This window comes from Euprymna scolopes, chromosome 16 (assembly GCF_053919585.1).
Source record: "Euprymna scolopes isolate OS-2025 chromosome 16, ASM5391958v1, whole genome shotgun sequence".
Lineage (NCBI taxonomy): Eukaryota > Metazoa > Mollusca > Cephalopoda > Sepiida > Sepiolidae > Euprymna > Euprymna scolopes.
The window spans coordinates 56,689,210-56,698,812 of NC_136497.1; the positions used below are offsets into that span (position 1 = coordinate 56,689,210).

At 32.5% G+C, this 9,603-nt stretch overlaps 1 protein-coding gene across 5 annotated transcripts in view; it reads right to left on the reverse strand.

Moving 5' to 3' along the window:
• The window catches only part of LOC145295980 (sorting nexin-29-like), a 122,880-nt gene that overhangs the window by 112,647 nt on the left and 630 nt on the right, over positions 1-9,603 (reverse strand). The window lies entirely within an intron of this gene.

Sequence of the window (9,603 nt, forward strand, 5' to 3'; positions counted from 1 at the left end):
TTTCTGAGTTTTTTTAGATGAGGATCAATAATTTATATTATTTGGATTATGCAGACTACTGTTGTCATCCTGAGTGTTATTCACCTACAAAGCAGATCTAAAATATAATATGAGAACCATTATTTATAAATAATAGATAAAGTCATCATTAAAAAATAGTAATAAGTAGTATATAATGAGTAGTAACACTGTTGGTCTTCGGGTCAAGATCACAGTGTAGAATCTGTTCTGAGGTTACGCTTCATCTTTTCTATCCTCGGTCAATGGAGGAGAAATGCTTCATGACTGAGACAAATTTTATATTTTATTTTTGTTCCTATTCAGAGTGCCCCTTTTTGGAGAGCTGGATTTTCCTTGCATTAAAAACTGACCTTGCATCGAACTCTTCCCTCATGGGGAGGCAAGTAAATAAGAACACTGTACATCTTAAGACAAGAATAGGCTTAAGTCTTCTAAAATTTAAACTAGAATTGTCTGCAAGTTGTATAATGGATAAAGTAAGTACTTGGTAAAATTCAATTGTATGTTACATTCTTCTGGAGGTTGAAAGTTCCATCCTCAGTGTCAGTGATAAGATTTAGAAGAATATAATTGTTAATTACTTAAGTCTTCTACCTGGTCATGGCTGACAAAGAGCATATCACCCCTGTGAATTAAATATAGAAGTCCGTTTGAAATTCCATGCAGATTCCCAAATTCCACAGAAAGATTCACAAGTTTGACAAGATAGCCTAGTAGAGGATACCCTTTTTTCCCTGCAACCTCTTTCTCACAGAAAAGACGTTGCGAACCTGTCTCTGCTTTATCGTTATTTTCATGGCAAGTGTTCGTCTGAACTTCAATCTATGGTCCCCCCACACGCCAAACTTTCATGAAAAACACTCGTCTAGCTGAAACCACTATCAATAATTTCCCCCACTATCTGTGCCTAAACCTAAACGTAGATTCCATGAACAAAGCTTTTTTCTTAGAACTGCACATCTGTGGAATTCTCTTCCGTTTGCCTGCTTTCCAGCTGACTACAATATGGTTGTCTTCAAGTCCAATGTAAACAAGTTCTTGATGAGCCATCCCCTTAAGTAATCCAATTTACCAAATAAACACTTCTAACGATTACTATGATATTATCCCATTGACTACCGTACACTTTTTAACCTTTATCCTCGAGTGGCCTCTGGGCCTTGATAAGTGGTGACTCCTAAAGAGAAAAAAAAAAAAAAAAAAAAAAAAAAAAAAAAAAAAAAAACACCTGAAGAAGGTTGGAAGTTACATCGCCGAAATATTGTGGAAATAACACTGTGGATGAGAACAGTATTCCAAATAATTTCAATTTCACTCATTATTTATTTTGTTTTTTTAGATTAGGTCATGTGTATACTCCGAAGAGCTTTGTCACATGTTTTTTTTTTTTTTATATTACATTTTCACCCCAAGCAAGGCACATTGCCACTTTGGTGTAGGGGGCTACTATCAGGGGCAGCAACTACTGGGGCACTATGTTGGGATTTGGGCAGCAAGATGTCGGTTCACGTTACACTTGAACTTCTGCACGTCAGTTCAGTTGGGGAAGCAAGGACCTGGAAAAATTCTGCCAACGATCATGACCTTGAGATTAGGGGATTATTGTTTTATTATCACATGTGTAGATTGGCAGATTATTCTGTAGTACTTGCTTTTTGTGTTTATTGGTCCCCTGACAAAAGGAGGACCTGTAAACTCACCCTTGTCTGTTCGTCTGACTGCACTTTTCTCAATAACTACACCTTGGAATTTTTAAAAAATTTTGCACAAACATTAAACATGATATGAGTAAAAAAGTAACAGAACGGATTTTCCGGGAAAACTCTGGTTGACCCCCCCCTCCCCTAAGGGTGCCTTTCGGGTTAAAATGGCTAAAATTGACACTTTTGTGCTTATTAAAAAAATTTGATACCTTGGATTTTTATAAAACTTTCTGAAAAGTTGTAACTTACTGATTTTTATATAATTTTTTGTCTATACTTCACGATAACTTTTGGGTGTGTTCCAGGGCCTCTTTTAGGAGTAATAAAAACATTGCATTTTTGGGACTATTTTACCATATTTGTCCAAAATTTTTCATTTAGCAGTTTTATATGGTGCTGAACTCAAATTTAAATATGTTAACCCTTGGAGACATTTGAGGCTAAATGAGGGGGGGGGGGATCATACCCCATTACAAGCCCAAAATATTGCAACGCGCAAATTATGGACTTAGTCATTTCTTTTTTTTTTTTTGCATGGTGCAGAACTCAAATTTACATATGTTAAGTCCTAAAACAGCACCATTTGTTCATTTTCATCAGGATTTGGTGTCTTCTGGGGACTTTTGGGGCTAAATAGGGGGTGAATGTATAAATGCTAAACATAGTCATTTTTTTATGCCTCGTTCAGTGTCCACTCACGGGGCACCGTACATGCTCCACTTGTTTAGACAGTTTTTAAAGTGCTTCTTCTGTGTTGTTTTTAGCATGTGGGATTTGACTATTCATAGTGTGTGATCGATTTTGTTTGATTTTGGTATGCTTTTTATTGATTGTTTGAAATATTATTTGGGTTATTTTAAATCTGTTCAAATAATATTGTTATTATTGCATCATAATCGGTAAACCATACAAGGACCAAAATTATAATAATAATCATGATAATCAATGTTTTGCAATTATATTAACAGAAAATAAGTTTATAGCTTATTATTTATAAAATTATTAGTTACACACAAACTGACTGTAATTAGGAGACTTAATTACTTATAATAATAATTGTTGCTGTAATAATTCTGTTTTCAACATAACGTTGTTTAGTTAAAAACTAAAAATGCAATAGCGTAAAATAATAATGCATTCCCAGAGTTTTTCCATAAACATGCCAGCTAGATATTATTGGCTTCTAAGTTGAAAATTAGAAAAAAAAAAAAAAAAGAAAGAAAAAAAAGAGCTCTCTGGTTTGAGACTAATATTACATCACTTCAACTGTAAAGGACTTTTACTAAGACTGAGAATAGAACAGATATTACAATTTGATTCTAGCCTCTCGGCTGGAAATCATCAAGTTTGCAGAAAGTTTTAATTGTTCTCATTTGGAATACTCTTACATATCTATATATAAAGTTAGGTATGTTTATATATTTGCTTTCACAGGCTTAATCCTAAACTAATTAACTGATCATTATTCATTTTTGAACACAGCTGCTAGGGGTAAGGGTAGGTTATGTGGGATACTAGACATCAATTAATATTCCCCAAATTTAAGCTTCTTTTGAATATTTTAAGTTTTTAGTGGATATAATATGGGCACAACCTTCTATGTGAAAATTCAACATTTTAAAAATTCAAATATTTCAGATTTGCATTAAATTTGATCCATAGTCAATAGACACAAATTAAGCAGGATTCCTTGAATTTAAATTTTTTCTTAAGACCCCTTAGATTTTACACATTTTCTAAAATGAAAGTCATGCAATAGATTTTGATAAAAATTGGAATAATAATTCTAGACGTAAGGTTTAGTAGCATAAGTTCATTTTAATTTTCATAAGGGAACATAAAAATAATGCAAGACTTCTGTTTGGAGAATTTATTTTACCCATTCAGAGACAGATATTCCCCCTCTCTTGACTATATATGTGTTATCAAAGTTTTGCTTTGTTAAAGTAAAGTTATCAAAATAAAAAGCTCAACACTATTAAAAAGAGCAGCATTTTGTATAATTCTGGCCCTTCTCTTCTGATGAGAAGCATTTAGCTTTGAAATACCATAGCCTAAAGAGTTTTTTTCTTAATTTTCCCCTTAACTTTTCCTTATTGTTCTAATTAGATAATGAAGCAATATATAACCTTTATTCCTGATCTTTCATTTAATATTATATATCTATATATCAACTGATAACAGATGAGCATTGGCTTTTAAACCCAGGTCAAAATTTTGAATTTACACTTATATGCAGTGTTCAATGCAGACCTCTCATCACACAGTGCATTATAATAATTGAATAGATTATAAATGTGGAAGAGTATAAGAAGGCTATAGCAATGCAGAGAACCAGGTGTTCAAATGAAATGATGGACAAACGAAAAGAGTGTCTTGTCGAGCCCTACAAGATCCTCTTTTGTTTGTCCATACGTCACATAATTTAACACTCAGTCCCCTGCATTGCTATACCCTTCTTATACTCTTCCATATTTATTTACCAGCAATGCTTCAAGCAAACTACCTTTTTCTCTTATGAATAAATCATATTTTTTAAATCAGTCATGACCACTGGTTTCATGCTGTAAACAATTCATCAGATGACTAACACGCAACATTAAAAAAAGAATGTGGTCATAATTGATTAAAAATTATGCACATTATTTAAACTCTTCTATTTTTTATCTATACACCCAAGCAATGCTAGGTAGCCCTACTAGTATCACATAAGAATCAGTTACAAAACGTGGACATATTTAGAAAAAAAATAAGAGAGCGATAAGTTTTGTAAATTAATCAGCATATTTTGTTCAGCTAGGGCTAGGATCAAAGTGCAGTATCTAACTCAGAGGAGGAGAAATCATTCTAGTCTGAGGCACTTTTCGTCCTAATCTAGAATGTCCCATTTTTGGGGGGGAGGGGCGGAGGAGCTTAATATTCTCTAGATTAATAATAGATCTTGTGTTACATCCAACCCTCAAGGAGGAGGAGGTTAAAAAGAAATATCTATTGTTAAGTAACTTTCTGTCATTCAAAAAAGCGTTGGCACACAAACCGTGTGAATTCAACAATGTGTGTTGCATCTATAAAAATGTAAAGGAAGAAAGATGGCAAGCCATGAAAGAAAAAGAGTCATGGGAATACAATGCACGTGAAAAATAATTATGTAGTCGTACTACTACTGTGAATTGTAGCCTCAAAGTGTTGGGTTCGAGTTGTGTCAGGGCTACTGCATCATTTTTTACTAATACCCTCCGGAAAAGTATGAACCCATATGTATCCTTCTTCCAGCTAAGAAGTTAAACTTTCAAGCCTTGGTCTAGGAAAAAGAAAAATACCAGTCTTTCTCTTGTAATGTTATACATGGGACCCACACGTTGTATGCAACCTCTGTGGCAAGAAACATAGGACAAGTAATAACTTGACTCCTTTTTTTGTAATAGTGATATTTATTTTTGAATACTTACTGAATAAAACGTGATCGTGCTCCTTTTTTCTGACGTCTGTTTTCTTAAACGTCGTTTGGAATGTGCTCTTCTGACTGGGCACGCATTTTTTTTTAGTCTTTTTTTCCCCTACCGTGACATTATTTCGCACACGGCTCGGCATTTGCATAAAGCCATCATATGCACGCAGGCGTTTTTTTTGTTTTTTTTTTTGTTTTTTTTACAAGTGAATCACTATTATCAAGGCCCAGAGGCCACTCGAGGATAAGGGCTAAAGAGTGTACAGTGGTCAAAAAGACAACATCATAGTAATCGTTAGAAGTGTAAATTTGGTAAATTAGATTATTTAAGGAGAACGGTTCATCAAAAACTTGTTTACATTGGACTTGAAGACGGCCATATTGTAGTCAGCTGGAAAGCAGGCAAATGGAAGCAAGTTCCACAGATCTGCAGTTGCCGTTCTTAGAAAGAAGCTTTGTCCACGGAATCTACGTTTAGGTTTAGGCACAGATATTGATAGTGTTTTTAGCCAAACGAGTGTTTCTCATGAATGTTTGGCGAGGGAGGGACCAAACTCTCCTTACCCTGGCATTATTATCAGTTATCCTGAACTTCTACTTGCCATTGGGGACAAGCAATACCGGCTCAGGAGAAATGCGTTTGACAACTACACAAACCTTGCTTCACTATACTTTCCCTGTTAGGCACCTTTATAAGGGATATCCACATTTGTCTATAAGTACGTTTCTCTCCACTACACATGAGTTACATATTTTATTTGCTCTTAGTTATAGTATTGGCTGTTCAAGAAGAAGAAGAAAAAATGTCCCCAAAAACATAAGTGTCAAGAAATTTCTCTGCTTATTCCTGCATTGATTTAAGTCATCTTTAACTTCTCGTCACTGGATCTAAGCAGGAGTTCAGATGCGGTTGTAGATTACGAAACCACGGCTTCTTCACCATAGACTTCTTGCACAGGTATCCTTAGAAGGGTATGAATCTACATATCCTCCGTTAGGCTTGATTGTGCAAAGAAAATTCCGAAATAACTCCAGTTTTAGTGCTTATTCTGAATTGCACTCATGACAGAAACTAAACGTATAGAAAATACAGAAAACTAAGTATAATGTACGTACCAGTTACGGAAAAATTATGACATATTCCAAAAATCACGTCATTTGATTAAATAGTTTTTTTTTTTATTCAAGAAAATCAAATTTTATGACTAAGTGAGTCGTAGTGTTTTCGTCGGTCATGATGAAATCCGATGAAATAAATAAGGGAGAGACAACTAAATTCGAAGTGTCGAAGTTAAAATCGGCCTTATGTTCAATAGTTTAATTCTACAATCGCTAAAAATCGTAAATTTTGATTTTCTTAGTAAAAAAACAAAACACACACAAAAAGAACACTTGAACAATTTTACGTAATTCCGTGACGAGTATGTAAATATATTTGAAAAATGTTTATGATTTATGTTACGTACTAATTTTTCTGATTTTTTTTTCTTTCAAATGTACTAAAGTTTAGTAACTAAACAGACCAGTTTTTATCCTAGCATTGTTTACTGGATCATTGCACTGAAGCAATAAGCGGTTATAGATTGCGCAACTTTTACTTCAATATAGATTCCCCCACACAGGTGCCCTTATACCGGGCTATCTATATATTATCACCAGAGACTGAAAGGAGCAGGCGAGTACTACTACTACTACTACTACTACTTACGCTGCTTCATTATTCATTAAAAACAATTCTTTTGACATTTATGATCTCTTCAAGTACCCTTTCTTCCCTCGCTATATATATTTAATATCATTTTCTTCCCTTTTTCCTTTCTTAAATTCACTCGCTTAATTAGGTGGGGGGGGGGATACCAACCATCACGTGTTTACTGTTGCTTATAGTGTTTGGGTAACTAGAACTTTTAATACTTGCGCATTATTTGCAATCATCGTCATCGCTCTAATTGACTACAAAAACAAGAGAAATTGAAAAAAAAGTGCTTGCTGACACACTTTTTTTTTTTTCAATAATCCATTTCGTCTGCATTGCTATCAGCCTTACCCTCATAAATCTGTAAAATATATAAAAAGCCACCTCCAGCTTTCATTAAAAATATTGGTACTAATGCAGAGAGTGATCCGTGCTGAAATAATAACGTTATTATTTAAAAAGCCATTCTTAACATGGGGAGGGGAGGGTATTTTGTACCTATTCTGCACTTTAACCTTACAATTGAATAATAAAAAAAACATATCATAAAACTTTAATTAAACGTGGAAATACGATTTAAAAAATAGCGCGGATCAGTAAGTGCATTGCATTTAGCACCAAAATATTAGCTCCACCATCAAAGTTAGGCCCAAGAAGCTTTTTACTTTTATCTATTTATTTTTAATTTCGTAAGTTTTTTTTAAAACTAAATTATTGCGCTTGTGTATGAGTTTTTTTTTTGCCTCTACGTGATTTTTGTCATTACTATTTTTTGTTTAAAAACAACCAGTAATTTATTGAAATAAAAAGGCAATAACATAAAGTTCTAAAATAAACCAAAGAAAATACTTAAAAAGTTAAATTTGTCAGAATGCATTTCGATTTGTTTGTAAACAAGTCAGCCACTTTAATCTTGTTTATGGCAAAGAAAAAAGAAAGAAAGAAAAGAACTACCTTGTGACGCCTCAAAATTTGAAAAGGAATTTGGAAGCATTTAAATTGTTTAATAGAAAATCATGTCTTTAAAATTCTTAGCAAAAAAAGATGTAACGTTTTGGAAAGCTATTTACATGCAATGAAACAACAATAGCTAAACAAATATAGACTTTTGACCAGAACAAAGTGTAGTATCTGCTCAGATGCTACACTTTGACTGTTCTTGGTCAGTTGAGAAAGTCTGGCTAAACTCAGACAATTTAATTTTATTATTTTTTTGTCCCAAGCTAGGGCGCCCCTTCTAGGTGGAAGCTGGAATTTCCCAACATTAAAAGATTAATACTGTTAGAAACCCACCCAATAAATGTCACAGTAACATTTATTGGGCGAGTTTCTAACGATATTTTGTTTTATTAAGTCATTATCGAGACTTCAAAGATGTAAGAGTTAAGTTGCGGCCTTTTTTCCCCTGTTCTCGCTTACTGTTAGACACTACTATAATGATATATAAAGGTTTTAAAGTAAACAAAAACACTAAAAACTTATCTAGCTAGATAGAAGAGTAACTTATCTTACCTTTTATAAGATTTGTTAAATATTTGCTTTTTGACTATTTTTTTATACGTAAAGTAAAATAAACCCAAATTTTTAAATTAAAACGACCTTTGCCCTCTTGGGAAGGAAAGTAAATTAGATATAGTTTTATAACAATCCGGTTGAATTAATAATAATTTAATGACCATACGATACCGTAACAATTGAATTTAACTTTCAAGATCCTCTTAAAAATATCTAATAATTTGGTGAAAAAACAAATAGCATTGTTAAAAAAAGAAAGAAAAAAAAATGCGCAACAAAAACACATGTGAGCAACGTTCTTTATGTATAATTAATATATATATATATATATATATATATATAGTCATTTTGATGGATAAAATATAATCTAAATTCAATATCGATACGATGTCCTACGTGTGTGTAAATAAACATTTATTTAAAAATCAACAACAAAGCAATCTAAAGAAACACCCCCTAAAAAGAACGAAAAAATGGCTTATTCGAAGTTTTTTTTTTAAATCTAATTTAAACTTTTTAAAAGTTTTTTTACTGCTTTATTAAAAAGGACTCAAAATATTATTTTCAAACTAAGTTCATATTTTTCTTCCTTCTTTTGTAATCATTCATAAATTTGTGTATTGTTGTTGTTTTATCATGAAAAAAAAAAAAAGCAATGTGATCAGTTGTGCTTTTCCGAAATTCAACAAGTTCGTATTTTCATTATTTGTTGTTGCAAAAAAAAAAAAAAACAGCAACAAAAAACACTTGGATAAAAAAAATCAGTTATAATTAGATAATAAACATTAAAAACAATTTATTAATAATTAAAACAGCAAATTAAAAACAAAAAAAAAAAACAACAACAATAATAAACAAACAAAAGACACGCACTATATATATATATATATATATATATATATATATATATATATATATATATATGTAATGAATCGGCAATCAAGTTCGTTACTTGCGTAATCAGTCATGAGTAGCGGCTGATAATCCAGAGACAGTTTCGGAAAGGGCCGCAACAGTCTACGATTCGAAAGCCACTTTTTAAAAATTATTTTTCTTTTCAACCTTTTTTTTTTTCAGAGAAATTTTCTTTTTAATTATTATCATCATTATTATTTAACCCTAACACAATGCTTCGCCATTTGATATTTTATTTTAAAAATAATATTTTTCATGGCTTTCAAATCGCAAACTGAGTGCTTCTTCGGCCATTTCTGGGACTG